The following is a 23,146-nucleotide window of genomic DNA, read 5'->3' as shown; positions in this document are numbered from 1 at the left end:
GGACAAGGTCTAAATATTCTTGGGTGTTAATTATTTACTTTCTGTAGTAGTTATAGAAAAAATATCATCTTTCAGCTTCCTATGTCCTAGAATCCCATAGCTCCACTCTCTAGTTTTAACATTTAACATATTTTTTTGTATCCCTTGTTTAATCCAGTTTAGTACACAGTTTGATACTTACTGGGACACAGGTATGAATGCATGCACTTCTCTTGTAATATACACTTTTGCCTGTTAGCATGGTAACCTAGGGCGGTGGGCCTAGGATCTTGTTTATGTATTGCATATATTTTAGGCTATGAAAATATGTACCTTGCTTCCCATGCGCATTTTTCTTACTTTTTATAGATATTTATGTTTGCCACCAATGTTTTGGCCAAAAATACTAATCACAGTAAAAATTTTGAACTCAGATGTATACTTGCAATTTCTGAACTAATTTCTAGCTAATCATTAGGTGTACACATCTGGGGCATTATTTAGGCACTGATTTGAAATGACACTACATCTATATATATTAAAAAATGTCTACATGTCTAATCTCTTCCATGGGGACAATACACTTATCTATTTTTTGTTCATAACACAGACAGGGCTTCTACTTACCAGACTGTCTGTGTCATAAGTGTTTGAGGAATTGATCATTACTGCTTGAATTTTAGTTACTATTTACCTTTTTAAGCCTATGTTTCAATTTCCAAACTTTTACATATCTTGTTTATGTTTTTGACTTATTTACTGAGGACCTCTGGCATTGACAGTACCTTAATCCATTCAGGCAGGCATATTCCACAGCTTTTGCATCCATTACAGATCAGAATGTTTTTAGATTGTTCTCCGATCCCACAGTAACTGTGCTTAATTTACAGCTGGTTCCATCAGCACATTCATGGATATTGTTTACTAGTACATTTGTATTATGTGTTTAAAAGTGGATCTGATCTCCGAGTTAGGCTTCCTTCAGATCTACTGCTAGAATAGCTTGAAGAGATGGGGTTTGGGTCCAGGTTCAAACAGTGGAAAAGAAACCTTATACAATGAACACACAGCAGACTATATACAATGAACAGGTACATAAAAAGAAAATGGCTGAAGAACAAGGAACCATTCACAACTGCCTGCTCTCCTCAGGCCTGATCATTATGGAGATAGAAGCTCTGACCAGAGAGGTAAGGGAGAAACTAAAGTAAAGGAAACAGTAAGAAAGAGAGACTTCATGCTTCCTGCTGTTCGTGGGCAATTTCCCACTTAGAGCAGATCTAAGGGGAAACTGTTGAAGTGGTGTTGGATTGTTTCAAAGAGTTTTCTCAAATTGCAGGTAGAGCATGTAAGTTAGGGAAGATGGTGCAGATAAAACTGAGGGAAACCCAATAGACACAGTCAAGAACTGGGGTCAGGAGATTCCAAGCAACCCAGATGCAAAGTAGCAAAGTAGCTAGGACTAGATATGAGGGGCACTATGATACAAGAACAGGGATAAGTTCATCTGAGAAGGTAGAACCCTGAGATTAATGCGAACCAAGAAACAACTTAAAGAAGAGGGTACAACATGGGTAGCCCCTAATTTTAAATAGTATGCAGCAGCTCTTAACATCAGTCAGTGGTTGTGAAAGATCAGTTTGCCTAACCAAGACTGCAACAGTGAATACTCTCTAACATCTACATTTATGGTAAGTGTATAGAACTGTACTATATTCTTCATGTTTTACTGTTACAGTCATCACCTGAGGGAGTATAAGGAATAAATCATAATATGAGGGGAATCCAGGGCAATAACACAAAGAACTGCAAGTAAATGGGAACTAAAACAATCTGGAGGTGGAAAGAACTAGCTTAGACTCCAGGAGAAACGTCATTAGTGACCTCAGGCTCAGACAGGGAGAAGAAAAACACTGAAGAGCTGAAAACTACTGGGACAAAGATGGTGTCTTAAAACAGAATAGAAGTTACAATGGATAGACACATTGATGTAAGAAAGAGTAAGTGAAAATAGGAAGGGGAAATACAATGAGCCATGCAGATGGGGCAGTGTGGTGAAGCCACTAGATGGTCAAGAGAAAAAACAAGGAGAACAGTAGAGTTGATAGCAGGAGAAGAAAGCCAATTCATCACAGTAATAGCACCTGAGGACAACAAGAAGAAAGAATTTTAACTGCAGAAAGTAGGATGTGGAGCCTTCCCTTGCAGTACCTTAGTAATGGCTGTTAACCATAAAAACCTTTGCATAATACTTCCACTACACAAGACACACTCAGACACAAAAATACACACGCACATATTAATAAAACTACATCTATCCCCTTACCTAACCATACCCTAACACTAAAATTCACGCACTCACACAAACATACAACACCTGTCTCTCAGCTATCCCCAACCTTAACCCTAACTCACTAACACATACACAAACATTTTAATCCCCTTGAACCCCACACACCTGTCTCAAAAAAACACACCATCACATTTGGACCACTCAGCTATCCATACCATTGACATTAAATACCACCTTTAATTTTGTGGCCCAAACAGACATTCGACAAAATGCAGGGGACCCACACACACACACACACACACACACACACACACACACACACACGTGTGTGTGTGTGTGTGTGTGTGTGTGTGTGTGTGTGTGTGTGTGTGTGTGTGTGTGTGTGAGTGTGTATGAATTTTTTCTTTGGTTTCTGTAATGATGTTCACTTGTAATGCAAGTGCTTGTCACCTTCTGTTGCCATATTGCAGCTGTCAATGTGACACCACTATCCTTCCCATATTAAACTATACCATCTCTTCTGACTAAAGACAGCAGTAATTTTCTCAGTATTTTGTCAGAATTCCTTCATTCACCGTAAATAACATTATGGAGCAGTGAGGTTACCTGCAAAATAAACAAGTAATAGCAAATCTGGAGCTTGAATTCTATTTATTTTTCTTCTTTATAATCTGGCAGTCCTCTCAAAGAGATAGTAAAAAAATAGGGCAAATAGAATTAGGGAAGAAAATTAATTCACAGAAAGTATGTTTTCCGTTGAAAAGGCTTATCATCTGGTAAGCCCAAATAACAGATACAAAATGAAAAAAAAGATAAGTTCTGTTTCCACTATGTGTACCACATCGTACGTCTGTCTGGGTTACCCTTCATGTTATTATTTTACTTTCAAACCCCTCATCTTTTTGTTAAAATAATATTGCAATAAAATAATTTTTAACATCGATTGCCCTAATTTCTTTATTTAACTTTCAAAATTCAAGTTGCATGTCGAAGCTGATATTGCATGCTAATCCTGTATTGACTGTGCATGATTATGTATGATGCAGGAAACTACATTAAAACACATTCAATCTGTGATTACTAGTATTGCACATCCAAAATGGAAATCATCTTTGTTCAAGACTCTGAGAGGTGTGACATACAGGTTTTGCATCAAACAAGGAGAAAAAACACTTTTTATTTAAACACTGCTAAAATATTTTAAGTTCCACTTATAACAACCAGTATGGTGATAATTCTTTGTAGTTTTCTGCTTGTTGTCCATGTGAAGATGGGTCAAGGCTACCAGCCTAGCCAGATAGAATTTTGTAGATAATTCTGTCATTTGTAAATAGTAATGTAAGCCACAGGCTTGTTCTCTTAAATGTGATAAGACTGTATTGGATGTTGAACTGAAAAAAAATTAACAACAGTGCACTCTGCTGTAAGAAAGCTGACAAGTCAAGCATTGTGAAATTCTTTGATCTAAAACTCGGAGCTGAGATGTCTAGAGGGAGGCATTTTCCCTATTGTTTGGAGGTCAGAGTTAATGGCTAGAATTTACATGTATATTTTTTTTATTGCCTGACGTCCGGACCAGCTGCAAGATCAAAAGGCCTATTAACCTCTGAGTTTCTGTTAGCCTGGAAATCAGAAAGAAATTATGTATTCTAAAATTATTCAGTATTACCGTGTTATCAATTTAAGGGCAGAAAGAATGAGAGCAATTTAGCATTTGTCTTGAGACCATCCAACTCACTATCACTCTGCCTGTGTTCTACATCTAAGTTTATTTTAGAACTGTTTTCTCTTAGATATAGCTAGGAACTAGGAAGATTAGATTAGTTTTTTTTCTGTATTGATATCAGAACTTTTCTACTGTATTATTTTAAGTATTTCTCTGTAATCTCTGAACTCTTGACTAACACTGTGTAGTAAGAAGTATTGTCTTGTGTTTTTATTATTTATTAAATATATTTAAACCTTTCAACTATGGCTGTTTTGTGTAGATATAATTTAAGCTGTAAGAGTACACTGCATGTATTTAGTGATATTTTACAAAGCCACTCCAATAGCCTTGCTGTTCAGTCACACTTACCATTTTGATAATAATATTGCACAGTATAATTGGACACCCTTTCATGAGGGCCGTTTAGTAGCTGATAAATATTAGTGGGTGGTGGTAAAGGGTACTACTGTATAGTCTGGTGAAAAGGGGCACAGCTGGAGAATCTGTGCCAGCCATCCCCAGGAGTGTCTTTGTGGTTTTATATAACTCTTATCTCAATGTGTGTGCATATCAGCTACTTGAGCAGGGTCAGAAAGCACTGGTTGGACAGAAAGGGTGCTGGAGGTTTTAGCTTGCCCACTAGACTGAGATCTGGACCCTATAGCTGTGACAGTGGGGAGTCTTATTGGGGACTGCGAGCGAAAGGGAGAAACCAGCCCCAGACTGACTGTGATAGCTGTGTGCTCTTAAGGGAACTTGTACTTTACTGTGTGTGTATTTATTATCCTTTACCTACATGGGCTCCCCTTACTGGTGTTAGTGGTGAGGATTGAGGCTCCTTGATTGCTGAGCCAATGCACGGGTGTCACATATTAATTGGTGGCAGTGGTGGGATATCCACACCCCATATTAATTGGTTGGCAAATACTAATTGACTTGTAGTGGTGTGGGTAGTCTGAATTCCTGTAGCTTGTGTACAGTGATCACTGAACGTGTTTTCGTACTCTAAATCAGCCCTGCAGTGAATACTCAGAGTTCAGATCACAATTGTTTTATTTCTTTTGTTACCTTAGTTAGTTCGGGAGAGCAGGCAGCATGTCAGCAGAGGAGTATAGACAGCTGACAAGGAGCCAGTTAGCTGAGATGTGCCAGGCTAAGGGACTGGTGCATGGAAACCTGACTAAAGGAGACATGATTGCAACTTTGGTCACAGCTGCATCAGAAAACAGCAACTAGGAGGACGATCAGACTGGCAGCGGAGATGTACCATACTCAGAGAATGGACAGCTCAACCTTTCTATAGAAGACTTAAAAGTCTATCTGGAGCTAAAGAAACTTGACTTGGAGGCCAAGCATGTGGAAATAGAAGCAGCAGAGAGACTGAGGCATCTAGAGAGTGAGGACAATGAGAAACTGTGATGTTTGCAGGCTGAGGAGAATGAGAAACTGCTACACCTGGAAGCTGAGGAAAATGAAAAGCAGAGGCAGCATGAAAAGGAGATGCTGACTTCACCAGAGTCATGAAGGTAATGGGGAAGGGAGTAACCAGACCCTAGAAGCACAAACAGTCAGTAAAGTTCTTCTGCAGTTTACAGAGAGGGATAATTTTGATAGTTTCATTCATATGTTTGAGAGGGTGTGTAAACAATATGATGTTGTCCGAAGGCTCTGGTTATGGTCCTGACCCCCTTACTCCATGGTAAGGCTGTAACTGTGTTGTCTAAAATTTTTGATCAGGAATGTTTTGATTATACTACTGTAAGAACTGCTTGTTAGAATTTTTTAAGCTAATACCTGAAAAGTATAGGAAAAAGTTTTGTGAGCATAGATACAAGGCAGATGAAAGTATGTGTGGATATGTTGCTGAACTGAGCACTTATTTTCATAGGTGGGTGAGTAGATGTCAGGTCACCACTTTTGAAGGGCTGGCAGACCTTTTGGTGAGGGAACAAGCCCTTAGCACTTTGCCAGAGGACATGAGGATCTGCTTAGCTGATAGACAATGTGTTACTTCAGAAGAGAAGGGAAGAAGGGAGACATATACCTAGCAAGCAGGGCATCTCTGCAGAGGAAAGGGACCCCCAGTACTGCTCATGGGTCTAAAGGAACCCATGGTGGGCAGCACAGACTGCCACAACAGAATCTGCCAGTAGCAGGGGAAGCCACTAGTCCAGGTAAATATCCTAGACCTAGGGTTAAACATTTTGAATGCAACCACTGGGGCCATGTGACATGCAGATATCCACCGAGGCAAGGTAGGGAACAAAATGTGAGAGAGCCAGTAATTGGGTAAGACAAAATGCCCATAGTAGGTTGTCTTGAGACAACAAGGGTAATGAACAACAATCCTGCAGATGTCCTGATAGGGAAGGATTTAGGTGAGGCAGTACCTTATCCTTATGCAGTTACACACAGTCAGGCTAGAACACAAGCATGTGGGCATGGTAGCCTGGGGGAGACCTAGACAGACTGCATACTTGCAGCCACGACTAGTGAGGTGGTTACTTCGGGGAAGAAGCTACTCTGTAGCAGTGAGACTGAATGTGAGCCACAGCTGCTTGTGGGTAGTGATGTTCCCTTGGAGAGAGTGACTACAAGGGCAGAGGTGAGTAGTAGTATCCCAGGCTGAGAGTGAAGCACCACTGTCAGAGGATGCCAGACTTCCTGTGGAAGAGGAGCTGGGAAGGGTTACAAAGTGAGAGTTGAGACAGGCTCAGTTCTCAGACCTTACATTGCAAGGTCTGAGGCAGGTAACTAGTGAAGCACCTGATTCTCAAGGGAAGGGGGAATCTGTATACTGTGACAAAGGGTTACTGTATAGAGAGTGGACCCCTGAGGGAGAGCTAGAAGGTGAGAGGATGCAGCAGTTGGTAGTGCCTAGAGCCTATCATCTGGCACTTCTAGCCATAGCCCATGATATTCCCTTTGCAGGTTATATGGGAATAAAACATACAAAAAGATGTATTATGCAGAACTTCTATTGGCCTGGAATTTCCAGAAATGTAACAGGGTACTGCAGGTCCTGTGAGCAGTGCCAAAAGGTAGACAAGACAGGAGACAAGGCGAAAGCTCCTTTGACATTTTTGTTTGTGATTGAGGAACCATTTTAGAGGGTAGCTATGGATATTGTCGGGCTTTTGAGTACCCCAAGTTCCACAGGGAAAAATATATCCTAGTGGTAGTGGGTTGTGCTACATGATAACCTGAGGCAGTGGCTCTGTCCTCCATTGAGGCAGAAAAGGTGGCAAATGCTTTGATTTTCAGCAGGGTAGGTTTCCCAAAAAAAATACTGAGTGACAGAGGTGCCAATTTCATGTCAGACCTGCTGGCTTGTCTGTGGAAGCACTGTGGGGTGAAGCACCTGAAGACCACCCCTCTGCCATCCCCAGACCAATGGTCTTGCTGAGAGGTTAAACTCTACAATCAAGTCCATGCTACAGGCATTTGCAGACCAGTTTGTGAGGGAGTGGGACAAATATTTGCCCCATCTGTTGTTTCCCTGCAGAGAGGTTCCCCAGGAATCTACAGGTTTTTCACCCTTTGAGTTGCAGTATGGGCATAGGGTGAGGGTACCTCTGGATATAATTCGTGATGAATGAGAAGGTGAGTGTGAATGTCACAAGGAGTTTGTTGTGGCATATGTCCTAAACCTCAGGACAAGGCTCAAGGAACTCATGGGCTTAGCCCAGGAAAACCTGGCAGAAGCCCAGCAGCAGAAAAAGGTCTGGTATGACAGGAATGCTCGAAATAGAGAGTATGCTGTATGGCAGCAGGTAATGGTTCTCATTCCTGTCAGACACAACAAGCTGCAAGCAGCTTGGGAGCAGACCCTACAAGGTAATAATAAAGGAAAGTGATGTTAACTACATGGTAGAACTGCAAGGTAGGAGGCAGGGGACAAATTGTACCATGTTAACATGATGAAAACTTACCATGATAGGGAGCCCTTGTGCTGAGTATTTGCTGTAGCTTGCAGGAGGAGTCTGAGGGAGATCTGATGACTGATCTCCTCAGTGAGGCTCGGGCAGACACCTCAGTGGAAGGGGTAGCAATGTCCCAGCAGATATCTCCTACCCAAGTTCAGGAAATCTGAGCAGTGTTACAGGAGTCTAGGGACATGTTCACTGGGAAACCAGGGTGCACCAACCTGGTGCAGCACCAGATGGATACATGACCCCAAAGGCCTATTAAGCAGGCCCCTTATAGAGTGCCTGAGAGAGTCAAATAGACTCTGAGGGAGGAGATACAGGATATGTTGGAATTAGGGGTAATTCCAGAGTCCAACAGTCCCTGGGCCTCCCCAGTGGTGCTAGTGCCAAAGAAGGATGGCAGCACCAGGTTCTGTGTGGACTACAGGAAATTAAATATTTACACAGAGTCCGATGCATACCTCATCCCTAGGACAGATGAGGCCCTAGAGCAGCTGGGTGGGGCTAAGTATCTTACCACCATTGATCTTACCAAGGGTTACTGGCAGGAGCCCTTGACTCCCAGTGCTAGAGAGAGGTCAGCCTTTGTGACTCCTTTTGGCTTGTATGAGTTCACAAAGATGCCCTTTGGGATGAAAAATGCCCCAGCAACTTTCCAGGGGCTGGTAGATCATATCCTGGCAGGAGCAGAAGAGTTTGTCCTTGTGTACCTAGATAATATTGCCATCTACAGCCATTCCTGGCAAGAGCACCCTCAACAAGTCAGGGAGGTGCTGGGCAGACTACAGAGAGCAGGGCTGATCATTAAGCCCAGCAAATGTCAGGTGAGTATGGCAGAGGTCTCCTACCTTGGACATAGAGTGGGGGGTGGTAAGATCAGGCCAGAATCTGCCAAAGTGGAAGCCATTCAGGCATGGCCTGCACCTGTTACCAAAAAGCATGTGAGGGCATTCTTAGGGACAGCAGGGTACTACAGAAAGTTTGTACCCAATTATAGTACCATAGCTGCTCCCCTCACAGACCTGACAAGGAAAAACAGGCCAAATAAGGTAGTGTGGACCCAACATGTGAGCAGGCATTTGAGAAGCTTAAAGAAGCTTTGTGAGAACCCCCTGTATTAGTCAGTCCAGATTACAGCAAAGAATTTGTTGTGCAGGTGGATGCTTCGAAATATGGGGTGGGGGCTGTACTTAGCCAAATTTCTTCATAGGGAGAAGAGCACCCAGTGGTTTATCGCCATCATAGGCTCCAGTCCAGTGAGGAGTGCACCTGTAGAAAAGGAATGTCTAGCCATAGTGTGGGCACTGCAGAAACTTCAGCCTTATCTGTATGGAAGAAAATTCACTGTAATGACAAATCACAATCCCCTAACATGTTTAACCAGAGCCAGTCAGAAAATGCCACGTTGCTAAAATGGAGCCTAGGGTTGCAAGCATATGATATGTCAGTGCAGCACCGCAGTGGTATTTGCAGTGCCAATGCAGATGGGCTGTCAAGACAGGGAATGGGGTAAGGTATACTCAGATAGGCCTAACCTTCTCAAGCAGTGTTTCTCAAGTGTCACTTGAAAAACTAGCTTGAGTTTTCCAGGGGGGACATGTGTGAAGATAGGTGGAGTCTGCCAGCCTAGCCAGGTAGAATTTTGTAGATAATTCTGTCATTTGTAAATATTAATGTAAACCATAGACTTGTTCTCTTAAATGTGAAAAGACTGTATTGGATGTTGAACTGAAAAAAATGTAACAACAGTGTACTCTACTGTAAGAAAGCTGATAATTCAAGCATTATGAAATTCTGTGATCTAAAACATGGATCCAAGATGTATAGAAGGAGGCATTCTGCCAATTGTTTTGAGGCCAGAGTTAATGGCTAGACTTTACATGTATAATTTCTTTTAATGCTCTGGCTTCCTGACCAGCTGCAAGATATAAAGGGCTATTAACCTCTGATTTTCTGTTAGCCTGGGGACCAGAAAGAAATTATGTAATCTGAAATGAATCAGTGATACTGTGTTATCAATTTAAAGACAGAAAGAATGAGAGCAATTTAGCATTTGTCTTGAGAACATGTAACTCACCAGCACTCTGCCTGTGTTTTATATGTAAGTTTATTTTAGAACTGTGTTTTCTCTTAGATATAGCTAGGAACTAGGAAGATTGGATTAGCTTTTTTTCCTGTATTGATGTCAGACATTTTCTACTGTATTATTTTAAGTATTTTTCTGTGATCTCTGAACTGTTGACTGGCACTATGTACTAAGAAGTATTGTGCTGTGTTTTTATTATTTATTATTAAATATTTTTAAACCTTTTGACTGTGGCTGTTTTGTGTAGATATAATTTAAGCTCGAAGAGTACATTGCATGTATTTAGTGATATTGTACAAAGCCACGCCAATAGCCTTGCTGTTCAGTCACACTTACCATTTGGATAATAATACTGCACAGTATAATTGGACACCCTTTCATAAGGGCCTTTTAGTAGCTTGTAAATATTAGTGGGTGGTGGCAAGTGATGCTACCGTATAGTCTGGGTAAAAGGGGCACAGCTGGAGAACTTGCTCCAGCTTTCCCCAGGAGTGTCTGAGTGGTTGTATATAACTGTTATCTCAAAGTGTGAGTGTGTGTGTGTGTGTGTGTGTGTGTGTGTGTGTGTGTGTGTGTGTGTGTGTGTGTGTGTGTGTGTGTGTGTCAACTACTTGGGCAGGGACACAAAGCACTGGATGGACAGAGAGGGTGCTGGAGGTTTTAGGCTGAGATCTGGACCCTATAGCTGTGGCAGTGGGGAGTCCCATTGGGGACCTGGAGAGAAAAGGAGAAACCAGCCCCAGATTGACTGTGATCTCTGTGTGCTCTTAAGAGAAATTGTACTTTACTGTGTGTGTATTTATTATCCTTTCCCTATATGGATGCCCCTCACTGGTGTTAGTGGTGAGGATTGAGGCTTCTTAATTGCTGGGCCAGAGCACGGGCGTCACAGTCCATTTATCTGTTTGCATTTTTTTTTTTGTTTTGTTATGGTACTTTAATCTTGTAGCTTCATTTGCAATTGTGTGAAAACTGTGAATTAGTGTAAGCTTTTATAATTACTGATAAATTATACTGCACTTCTATTTCCATAAGTAAATTTACATTTAAATGTATTTTTTTGTACTTTAAACAAAAATCTGTGGTGGGGTTGCAGTCGTGGCAGTATTGTGAATTATGCTCCAGGATTTGTGCTTCACTGTTTTTTATAGCTGTATACACCTGCTTAAAGTTGCATTCCATTAACTTTCTGTTTACCTTGCTACTGTTTTTCCCTTGTTCTTTGAGTCTACCCCATCTACCACTGAAGCATTAAGCTAAATGTTTTTGAAACTCTAACCACAGGACTTGAGCTTCAGTTTGAATTTTTCGCCAAGACTTCTACCCTTTTATTGTGGTTTTAAAAGGCTGTGCATGTGGCTTCCACCCTTTATGGCAATCTGACTTCCAAAGTTCCTCCCTCCCCTCTTTCATTGCTATTGCCTGTTGTGTAACCTATTTAAGTAGTTCCCACACATTGTTTTCCATATATCCATAATTCAAAGTGCCCACCCAGCAAACCAGTATTGCACTTGAGTAAACCCCCCTTACTGAAAATTGTCTTCCGCTCATTTTCGCAGAGCTCCCATCTGCTTGGCACCCTAGCCACATTCTGAGGAGGTCCTGAATTAATCCATCTTCATAGGTTCATAGGTTCATAGGTAGGTACTAGGCTATCGGCCTGAGGGCCAAGGCAAGCCTAGCCAGCAGTGTATTGGCTTTTGCCACCCATGTATTGTTAAATTCCTGCCCCTATGTTGAGCAGTGCCCCAGACATAACCACAGGGGTGAATTTCCTATTGCCCATCCACTTATCAAGTCTTTTCTTGAATAGTGTTAATGATGAGCTCTGCTTGAGTGGATGGGAATCTTGTTCCAGAGCATGGGAAGTCTCTGGGATATGAATCTATCCCTCCAGCATGTCCTATTCATTGTTGTGGTAAGGTTTAGGTCCCTAGAGCATGTAGCTCGGGAAGACTGGGATTTCTTCAAGTGGAGCATGTCCAATAATTCCAGGCTTGACATAGCTTTGTATGTCAGGCAGAGGTCTCCTCGGATTAAGCGGTATGTGAATGAGTAGAGTTTGAGTTTCTTGAGCCGGTCTGCTTAGGGCAACTGTTTGAAGCCAACTATCCTTTTGGTTAGGTACTTTTGGGGCCTCTCAAGTTGTTGTAGGTGTCTTGTGAGGTATATCCCAAACAGAGCATTGTATTCAATGAGGGGTCTGATAAGTGATGAGTAGAGGGGAACGATGATTTCTTTATTTCTAGATGCAAACCCTTTTGTGATTAAGTGGGCCACGTAGAAAGATTTTCTGACCACTGTGGCAATGTGGTTATTAAAGGAGAGGTTACTATCCACTTGGGTCCCAAGGTCTCTTATCACACTTTCTGTGTTAAGTGAACTACCCCCTATTTAGTAATTCATGGGTACAGTGTTTTTGGCAAAGGGGATAACAATGCACTTTTTGGCATTTAGTTTGAGGCCATGATTTTGACACCAGGTGTCAGTCATGGTGAGGCCTTTTTGCAGGATGTTTATGTCAGCAAGGGAATCGATAATGGCACCCAGTTTGCAGTCATCTGCAAACTTGGTTAGCCATATAACCTAGTTGACTGCTTGCACTTCAGAGAAGTATATGCCAAACAGGAGGGGTCCCAGGACTGAACCTTGAGGTACTCCACTTGTCACTGGTTTGGAGTTGGATCTGGAGTCAGCAACTCCTACCATGTGGGTTCTCTCCGTGAGCCAGTTGGCCACCCATCTCATGATGTAAGGGTTTATGGTAAGGTTGGTGAGTTTATCAATGATTCCTGAATGAGGGATAGTGTCAAAGGCTTTAGCAAGGTCCAGGTAGGCTGTGTGGACTACCTTTCCCTCGTCTATGGCCTTTGTAACTCTTTCAAAGAAGTCTTCCAGGTTTAGGAGACATGACCTACCTTTTACAAATCTGGATTGGATAGCATCCAGAGTTTGGAGGTTACCTATATCTTTGTTTATGAGTTCCATGGTAATACCCTCCATGGCCTTGCAGACCAGGCTTGTCAGGCTAATAGGTCTATAGTTTCTGGGGTCTGTGGTGGTTCCTCTTTTATGGAGTGGGATAACTGTTGCTGTGTGCCATTCTGTGGGCACATAGCCTGTGGTGAGGCTGTGGTTGATCATGGATTTGGAAGATAAAATTATTTTTTTTTTATTGTTTTGCACTTCATTTATCTGTTTAGAGTGCTAGTGCTTTATTTTTGCATTATTTATTGATTTTGCCTTTAAATCATTCTAAAGGTCCCTAATACTTGAAACAGCCTTGTCAAGGTGGTTTATGTTTTGTTGTAGCAATACACTCACAAGCAGTCTTTCTTGGTGTTATTACATCGAGTTTTGCAGTGCCCTGTATGGACACAAATGCTCTGAAAGTAAATGTTATCTATAAGACTTCCCTTAGAACTTAAACCTGTAACTTAGTGTTACTAAAACAAAGTCATTATGTGGAGTCAAGCTTAGAGTGCATATATATCAATTTGTCAAAGGTTCACTTCTGCAAGCCTTTCTTCAGTGACCCAAAACCATTGAACTTCAGCTCTGCAGCATCCATGAAAGATTTAAGTAGGGAAAGGAAGCAGTTGCCCAACAATACCAATTTTCCTTTTCTCCAATGTAGTGTGATCTCAGATGTATAGTTACGGTGGTGTGGGGCACAGGAGCCCACTTGGGTGGGTTTGACATACTGCAGTGTGTGTGTTCTAGTGTAGTGTTGGCCAAGTGCTTCCTTTTCCTAGTGAAATATTTTTTGATGTGATCATTCGTGGAACTGAACATTCAGTGGTTTCCGTTCGATGAAGGTTTGTGGAAGTGAACGTTCAACAAATTGATATAGACCCACTTACAGCAGCTAGTTTGGACAGTAAACGGCACCACTATCAGATCTTACCATATTCTAACCTAGTCTAGTGCCACACCTGAGGGAACACTTAGGGAGACCTTTGTATAACTGAGTCTACAACCTACAGTAGCCCACCCAAGTACAGGTCCGGACAAAATGGATATGCAATTTCCAAATATCTCCATGGCCAGCTTTGTAGATATGAACATTTTGAGTCAGTGTAGCAATTGTCTCATGTTCACATCCATCCACAACCCCTTTTTCTCATTTTTGCATGTGGAGTCAGGGTGTCATTTCAAAAGACAGCTATTTAATCCTTAAAAAACAGAGTACATGAGAGATGAACATACATAATTTCACTGGAGTCAAAAATCTCACATACAAACAAGGCTATCAAGAGCACACACACACTACAGCCACCACACATAAGTATTCACCACACACATAGACCAATGTATGCTGACGCACTAAAAAAGCAATCTTCCCAAACCTCAAAGATCTACTAAGCCTATACTTGTCAATGCCTATCCTTAGCAATCTCTAAAGCACTAAAAAAGAAAATCCAAACACCACACATACTCCTACACCCAGTGCAGCCCCAAGACAAAGCCAAAAAAGGCAAATCAACACATTACCTAAGACTCTTGTCATACGTGACTCCATTGTAGGACACACAGATGCCCCACTCACCAAACTGAGAAAGGAGAAGATAGCAGTTAGTTGCTTACTAGACCCAGGATATGCCAAGTTACACACACATTCAAGTCACTACACTACATGTACCAGTATGTTTCTATCATAGTCCGTGTGAGCATTAATGACCTAAGATGTAGTTCCTTGGGCTATATAAAGGCAGGCATTGTTGATCTTTCTGAATACGTATCTCAGGCAGGCATGTGCCTTGCATTGAGCAGCATTCTACCTTTACCAAGGATGATGCCACGGTATGAACAAAAGATGACTGACTTCAATAATTGAATGAGTTTCTCGTGTCTTTCCAGGGAGATTCATTATTTGTCAGCTTGGATGGGGATAGTTAACAGACCAAATTGCTTTGCAAAGGATAGTATGCACCTGTCTCCACTAGGCTTCTGAATATTATCTAAAAGTTTATCCGTCCCCTTAGAGCTTTTTTAAGTAATGCCAAATTGACAAGCCTACCAGCACAGCAAATAAAACCCAAAGAAACCTAACGGTGTTAATGCTGAATGCTAGGAGCCTAAACAAGAAACTCCGCACCCTACAAGATCTCCTAATTCTGGAGACTATACCATCTGTGCCATTACTGAGACATGGTTAAAATCTGCAGAAAATATTCTGGTAACACAAGGTTTCAGTACATTCTGCACATTTAGACCATTAGCTGTACAGACAGCCACAAAATGTTGAGGAGTCTCAATGTATATTAGCAAAAAGCATAACTCTGCATTGGTTAAACAGGATGATGCCCTAGAATTTATCCACATGCAAATTACCATAGACAAAGTTCCATACTATATCCTAACCAGCTACAGGTCACCCTCTATGTCCCTAGAATCCCATAGCTCATACCTAGACCTACTGGAGATACTCACCATGAAGCCAAATACCCTATTCACAGGAGATGTCAACTACCCCTCTATGGAATGTGGAAAATACACTGCCTCGTACTAACAGGCACGACCATTCAAGGACTTTATTAACACAAATACCCTTAACCAGATAGCATGCACATCCATGGAGGTTCAAAGCATACTGGAGCTGGTACTCACCAATGTGGCGAGCACTGCCCCTCCCCCCTCACCCCAATATCATATCCTCACTGCTGAGGTCAGACCACAAAGCCATCTCATTTGAAATAAAAATCATCTTGATAACCCCAGCAAATCTGTTAACAGTTAGAAACTATTCCAAAGCAAACTACACCCTATTAAATGATAGTGTATTAAAATGTAATGCTCCTCCCAACACCGAGTTCACAACAACCTATGCAGAATTGTTTGCAAAGACTCTGTATAACCAACTAAATGGCTGTATAGAGGTTGCTGTACCTACTAAAAATAAACCTTAAACAAACTCTTAAAAAGAACAATATATATATATATATATATATATATATATATATATATATATATATATATATATATATATATGTATATACTGATAGAATCCTAACCTTAACAGGGTATGTAACAGAAATAAAAGGCCATGGCTTAAACCAGGAAGAGCAAATCCATAATGATAGGAGCTCTGTTATTAAACTAAACAGGAAACTTCTTCTTCTTTCGGCTTTTCCCAGTTAGGGGTCGCCACAGCGGATCACCTGTCTGCTCATGATTGGCAGTGGAGTTTTATAGCGTTGAGTTGCCAGCCCAGTGCCCAACCTTCTACAGAAGGCACACACATGCACACATTCATGACTAGGGCCAATTTTAGAGTGTCCAATCCACCAACAGCATGTCTTTGGAATGTGGGAGGAAACCAGAGCACCTGGAGGAAACCCATGCGACCACAGGGAGGACATGCAGACTCCGCACAGAAGGCACCCCAGTTGAGGATCGAACTGGAGAACCTATTGCTATGAGGCAGCAACGCTAACCACTGCACCACCATGGCCACCCAAACTAAACAGGAAACTAAGAGGCTTAATTAAGACCAAAAAGGCTATTTACAACGTCAAGATATCCTCACAGGCTAAAGACAACCACAAGGCCTTCTACAGCTATGTCTGAAACCTTAAAGACAGCACACATTAGTGTTTCATACTGGTGGTAAGTGGTGCCACCCTCACTGAGCACAACAACATCGCAAATTTGCTGTTTTGACAAATTCATCTCAAACTTCACCATCCATTTCTTCCCATATCACACCATGAAACACCTACTAGCATAACTCTCCCAACTATTAGCAGAGAACAGGTCCTGGTGGTGCTTGCTAAGACTAAAAAACGCAACCTCATTGGGTCCCAGCAGTGTCATGGGATGCCTCCTAAATAGCTGGAAACACGAACTACCAGGACCACTTGCATCATTTTTAATTATAGTCTCAAAACAGGATTTTTACCACAAGAATGGAAGACTACAGCAGTTATCTCCCATTCCACAAGGGTGGACCATCAGCTGACCTCAGAAACTACAGACCTATTATTCTGACTAGTCTAATATGCAAAGCCATGGAACACATTATCATGGAAATGATTAACAAAGACACAGGCAATCTTCATACACTTAGCCTTTTAGCTACATTCCTTCCTCATTTCTCTCATCCACCTAGTTTTCTGCATTAATTAGAAAGTCTGCACTACTCCTCCTTCCATGCCACTGCTGGATCTGTCCATATTCCTCTTTGGAGACAATTGCCATTCAGTTTGTTTAGAGTCTGTCTTTTATCATAACTCTGGCTGTAATGTGTCCATATTCCTCTATGGAGACAATCACCATTCAGTTTGTTTAGAGTCTGTCTTTGATCATAACTCTTGCTGTAATATGTCCATATTCCTCTATGTAAACAATCGCCATTCAGTTTGTTTTAAAGTCTGTATTTGAGATCGTAACTCTGCCTGTAACACTTTGAAGCACCAAAGGTTCTTGATGAGAGAAGGCCATGCTTGGTTAGATAATAACTGCACATAAATGAGTAAAGCTTAATGTGTAATTGGATTTCATCTGCTACTCAGGGTTACAGCATTAATGTAGTTGTTATTGGAGCCAAGTTGAAATACATTGTACTAGACAGTATTGTTTGCATTTGTTCAGTGAGGGGGGTTGGTTAGCTACCTTTGTGTTATTGGTAGAACCAAAGTGCAATAGTGTGTTACGGGCCATATATCCAGCATTTGGTCAGTCAAATATGGCTGTTTTATTGAATATGATTATGGCAGTGGTTTCTGCATTATGTCTTGCTTTTGGAAGAAGCTGAAATTCATACTGATCCTGAACAATTTCTGGTTAGAGTTCAACCAGGCATGCCTACTGCTCCTTCTGTAATTCTAGTTCTAAAGTGAAGTGTGCCACCTTTGCACATTATTATTGAAGGTTATGTGAAATACACAACAGTGGATAGTTTGTGTGTTATTGTTTCAAAAAAAGTTAAATGAACAGTATTTATTGTGTTTGGTCATTCAGACATGACCTCTCCCTAACGCAATTGTATTTATTGGGTAGTTAGGAGGAGATTACAGTCTTTACATATTATTCTTAAAATCAAGCCAAAATATGTTTCTTTAGGTAGCACTTCTTGCTATTCATTTATTCCAGCATGTCTTATTTACTAAACTTTACTTTTGCTATTGGAGGTGGGGAGAATTCTGACAATGTGTATAGCCTTCAAGAGTTACTTGGAAGAACAAGCTGTAACACAATACTCTGCACAGTGTAATTTTGATTAGGGGGGAATCGGATCTTAACACAGAATGATCTCAGAAAGAAGGTGAAGTATATTACACTGGGCAGAAATTCCTGCATTTGGTCTACTGAAATATCCACATTCCCCAACTTCCTAATGATTATTGAATATGAGAGGAGATGGAATTACTGCCTCCATGTGTTATTTTTGGAAAAAAAAACCTCTGAAATAAATTATTATCAATTGCACTTTGTGCATTTGGTCACTCAAGCATTTATTGCCCTCAGTCAAGATGTTGTAATTGGTAGGAAAAGGGAGTAAGGGATTTGATGCCCTCATCCATTATTGCTGAGGAAGTATGATATTTATCATTTGCAGCAATGTACAAATCAGTATATATTTAACAATATAACCATGTTCACAACTGATAGCATTAGATGTAATGTCACCTCATTCCAGCTAGCTCCACCAATTCTGCTACTGAGTACCCTACCTTACATAGAAAAGTCTCTGACAACCCTGGTATCACTATGTTGAAATTTTTTTTTCTTTATGTCATTCCTATCCATATATAACGCTGAACTGGTATTATCAGAATATTTTATAAACATTAGCTTTTCTTTACTTTAAATGGTAACCTTCTGTGTAAGTGATCTGGTTCTTTACAGACATCTTAAGCTATGACTTAGAGGTAGTCAACCAGTATCCTTTAAAATGTTTAAAAGATTGCGGTGTATCCAAGAAACCCAACAAGTATAAGAAGAACATGACCTGCACGTAGTTGTGATTGCAAGTCAGAAATGAACCCAGGACCCAGAGGTCTGGCATACAACCAGTGATTGATGTAAATCTATCTGTCTACAATTTGATAATGATAACACAGAGCAGTACTGTTGTGTGGCACAAAGTTTACATTGTATGCAAATTCATAATATGTATAATGTATAACAAAACAGATTTAGAAACTAGTATGAAACATTCATAGCTGATGGTATATAAATGCTTCCCATTCAGCAGTCAAGATAATAGCACAGGATTTCATAATGAAATTAATGAAGTTTCTTTGATGTGGTGTCATTTTATGACAAGAATTAACATTGCAGCTTAGAAAAACATGACAAGAGACTAACTACAGCAGTCAAAACATTCCTCTCCAAAGCATAGTCTGTTTGCCTTTATATTATCCATTGGTGTGAATGCTTTGTGCAAGTGAATGCATGCGTGGGAGTGAGTAAGCATGCATCTGTACTTGCATGTGTGTATATTTATTTTGTAATCAATTTGCTCCTTTCCAAGACAGCTTTCTAATTCCAGTCCCCACCATATGACAATGAATTGAATTAATTGTGTAGTTAGATAATGAATGAATATCTGTTCTTGTTGAATTTCCAACATGCTTCTTGAAGGAAACAAAACAGAGGGCTCACTAGTCAGGTTTTGTAGATATGAAGGAAGCAATGCCTGTCATGTACTGTTAAGCATAATAATAAAGTTCAGGACTACTATAAGCTTTGGAATTAATTAAAGGCTTGCAATAAACAGCCTCAGACAGCTACTCCAATTGAAACAGCCAGTTTGAGTGCACCACTAAAGCCAATTTTTGTGGACCTGGATTTGGAATCATACTTTGTTCAATGGTATTATTATCACTGCATTCCTATTTTATGAGGTCTTTGAAGTAATATTACTATACTGTCTCATCAGCATACCACAATTAAGTAATTTTATTTGATTTTTTAAAAGGTATTCTTTATCTCTTTTCAATAGCAAATGGAGAATTATTATCAGATCTTCAGTCATATCCAACTTGTAGTACATATGAAGTATCATGGTTATTTTGCAAATTAAAGAGAAAGCAATGTCATTAAACAACTTTCTGATGTAAGAAAAATGCGTGATAAAGTCTTGTTAAGCACGAGTCAGCACTGCTAAGCTCTAGTTTCAGAGTACAGCAAAACACCTACAAGAACTACCCATCACAGAACATTGGCTAGATTCAAAAACAGCTTTAAAAGCTGTTTTACACATTATTCTCCCCATCTCTCTCTCTTGCATACACAACACACGCGCGCACACACACACACACACACACACACACACACACACACACACACACACACACACACAGTGTAGCACTGCAAAGATTCTAACAGCTTGTAATGTCATTGATACATAGGTCCTGGCCACTGTGTGGCAATGTTAAGTGTTTTGGGGCTTTCAAAACTGTAAAACACTTTGCATTCTTACATTTTTTATTGTAACTAGTAGAGCATTGGAACAGCTGAAGCTCTATGTTATACAAATATTTATGACTGAGTTTCTCGAGCCATAACTCAGCTATTATATATTATAAACAAAGATTCACCTCTTAAGCTTTGTTTACTCTACTTCTCTCTCAAGGTAAATTTCTTGATATCCATGTTTTGAACATATAACAACCTGGTTATGATCAGAGACCTGATTATAACCCTCTGTGTTATACATTCCAGTAATAGATTTCAAGAAAGTCACCTTGAGGGCAGAATGAAGCAAAGCTCAAGAAATGAATCCTGACTTCTGTTTTGAGAACAGTGAACTAGATTATGATCAGGCAAAGCCGATCATAGCTCTTTGTAGTTAGTAGAGTTTTAGCTGTCCCACTTTCTTTGAGTTACAGGGAAGAAAATGATCTAGGAATTCAAACTATTGTATTTATTTATTTATTTGACTTTCTTAAGCAGACTTTTGTCAGACACAATATAGGGCAAATTAAACCAAACTTAGAATTGCTTTACTGCTTTGAAAATTATAACACAACACTGTCCTGCAGACAAAAGTAAAGTATACATATGATCAACTAATAGATTTAAAAGCTAATAGACACTTCTGTCTGGCACATTTTGTCCCTTTTTGTGTTGCATCCAAAGTGTTTTACAAATTTTATATCCCTCAAGCACTTCAAACACTGTTCTTTTGTGGTTGTTGAGGATGCTGCAGTGTAAATAGAGCATAAAAGTGCTGAAAAGTACATAACAGAAGTTAGAAAAGCTGTTATGCACTTTATTGACATCTGAAAAGTGCATAACAAATTTACATTTTGGAAACTTTTGCAGCATAATCACTACACTCCATGTACTAAATAGCATTATCATTAGCACTATTTCTGACAAGTAGTCTTTAAAAATATTTTACATTGAGATATATACACATTAATTAGTGGAATCATTTTTCATATAATGCACTTCTGTGTTCAAGCAAACAGTTTCTAAAATAAGTTCATTCAAATCTCATCAAGGTAAACTGCTCATAATTTGATGTTCTGCATAATAATTCTGCAAGCAGTTTGAGTGTAGATTAAGTGCTTATGTATGTTTTTTGAAGGATTAAATGTATTGTTATTAACTTTGACATAAATGCAAAGTAAGATGAAATGTCTTCATTGAAGGGCAGCAGATAATGTATAGATGTTGCCTTTTCAAATAAAGTATCATCAGGTTGTTTATCAAATCATGCTTTATAATGCCCATTTATTACTTGATTTGATCACTTTCATTCACGTGTGTGTATACTTTACTCATTCACTTTATACTTACATTTTCACAAAATATAATGACAAAGTGCTCATCACCAGTTATAGTTTCAAAATACTGTTCTAAAAAACAGAATTAATAAATGTGAGTGAAAACATTTTATTTTGGCTCATTCCAGAAAGGCCATACAGTTTGCTTTGTAATATAAATAATATGTTTTGATCATAATGGTTTCCTGTTATCTGTGCCTCTTAATCTTTCTTGTGAATGTTTTACTTATATTGTAATATTCTAGAATTGATCCGTAGTGCAGTATAAAATGTACTAGTGTCAGCCATCTTTATATATATAATAATATAACATTAACATATATTATATCGCGTGTTGTTTGAAAGTTATGTAGATATGAGAACTGTAAAAAACTAATCATTGTCTTTAATCCTAACAGAGTATCTGCACAACCATTTGAAGATTTAAATGACTGTGTCTCATCCAAACTAGAACAATACAAATGGAGAAGATACAGAAAGAGCAAGACAGCAAAGGAAGAAGAAAAAGGAGATAGAGAGACTGAGAGGGAGACATTTTGGTTCTGGTCTCAGTTTGCCATAATTTCCACTTTTGTGGATCTTTAGTACTTAAAAAAACACCTTGATTCCTATGTAGGCACATCTCTCCTACCAGGAAAATGTGTTTTCATATAAACTGCTAAGACAGTACATGAAAAATAATAGGGACTATGAAGTTCTATTTTTGGCCTCCTAATATAGACTGTATTGAAAAGGTCGCATTAGCTTTTAATGTGTGATCAATTCTGTTTCTGTTCATTGTATATGAAAATAAAAAGTCTCATAAACATATGCAATGAATTTCAAAAATGTAAACTTAAATTAGTCTTGAGGTGTATATGGCATTAACTGTGTCCTGCATATTAAACTCAAATTGATACAAATTCACAAATATTTATTCTGGAGAACACAGGTCTATTATATTCTTCACAGAAGCTTGTTTCCACTGGAATTGTGAGAAAAGAACTGCAATACAGCACACAACTATATTGAGGTTATATCTCTTGTTCCTGTTTTGTATGCTATTTTATAATAAATAAATAATTTTCATATTTTTACATATGCTGGTATCTTTTTATCTGTATTTAATGATGAATAACACATTATATTACCTGTGAGATAAAATAGTGTCATGATTTAGCTACAAGGTCATATATAACTAAATAATAATTCAGGTAATAGACCGTTTAATGGAAGCAGCTTATCCAATGTGATGCTAGAAAGTGGTAAGCAAGATCATAGTGAAGATTAAACAAATCAGCTATGAAAGTACTATCAGTAAATCAGCATAAATTCTTCAGAAATGAGAATATAACTTTTTAGTTACTCAGTACTGCAATGCAAAAAAGGCAGTGACAAAAGTATTAAAGAAAAAATGAGGAAATGTTACAA

The 23,146-nt window shown here is 39.6% G+C and overlaps 1 protein-coding gene across 3 annotated transcripts in view; it reads left to right on the top strand.

Annotated features, from left to right (window-relative positions):
* The window catches only part of LOC122798656 (leucine-rich repeat and fibronectin type III domain-containing protein 1-like protein), a 4,504,452-nt gene extending 4,481,640 nt beyond the window's left edge, over positions 1 to 22,812 (top strand). For all 3 annotated transcript variants that reach the window (XM_044067745.1, XM_044067758.1, XM_044067750.1), the window contains exon 10: positions 22,135 to 22,812. The gene's annotated coding sequence lies outside the window, so the exon portion shown is untranslated. The remainder of the gene's footprint in view (positions 1 to 22,134) is intronic.
* Positions 22,813 to 23,146: the final 334 nt, after the last annotated feature.

The sequence above is a fragment of the Protopterus annectens genome, chromosome 1.part0 (assembly GCF_019279795.1).
Source record: "Protopterus annectens isolate FY-2018-M chromosome 1.part0, PAN1.0, whole genome shotgun sequence".
NCBI lineage: Eukaryota > Metazoa > Chordata > Ceratodontiformes > Protopteridae > Protopterus > Protopterus annectens.
The sequence above is the reverse complement of the archived record's forward strand: the minus strand, read 5'-3'. Positions and strand labels throughout refer to the sequence as shown.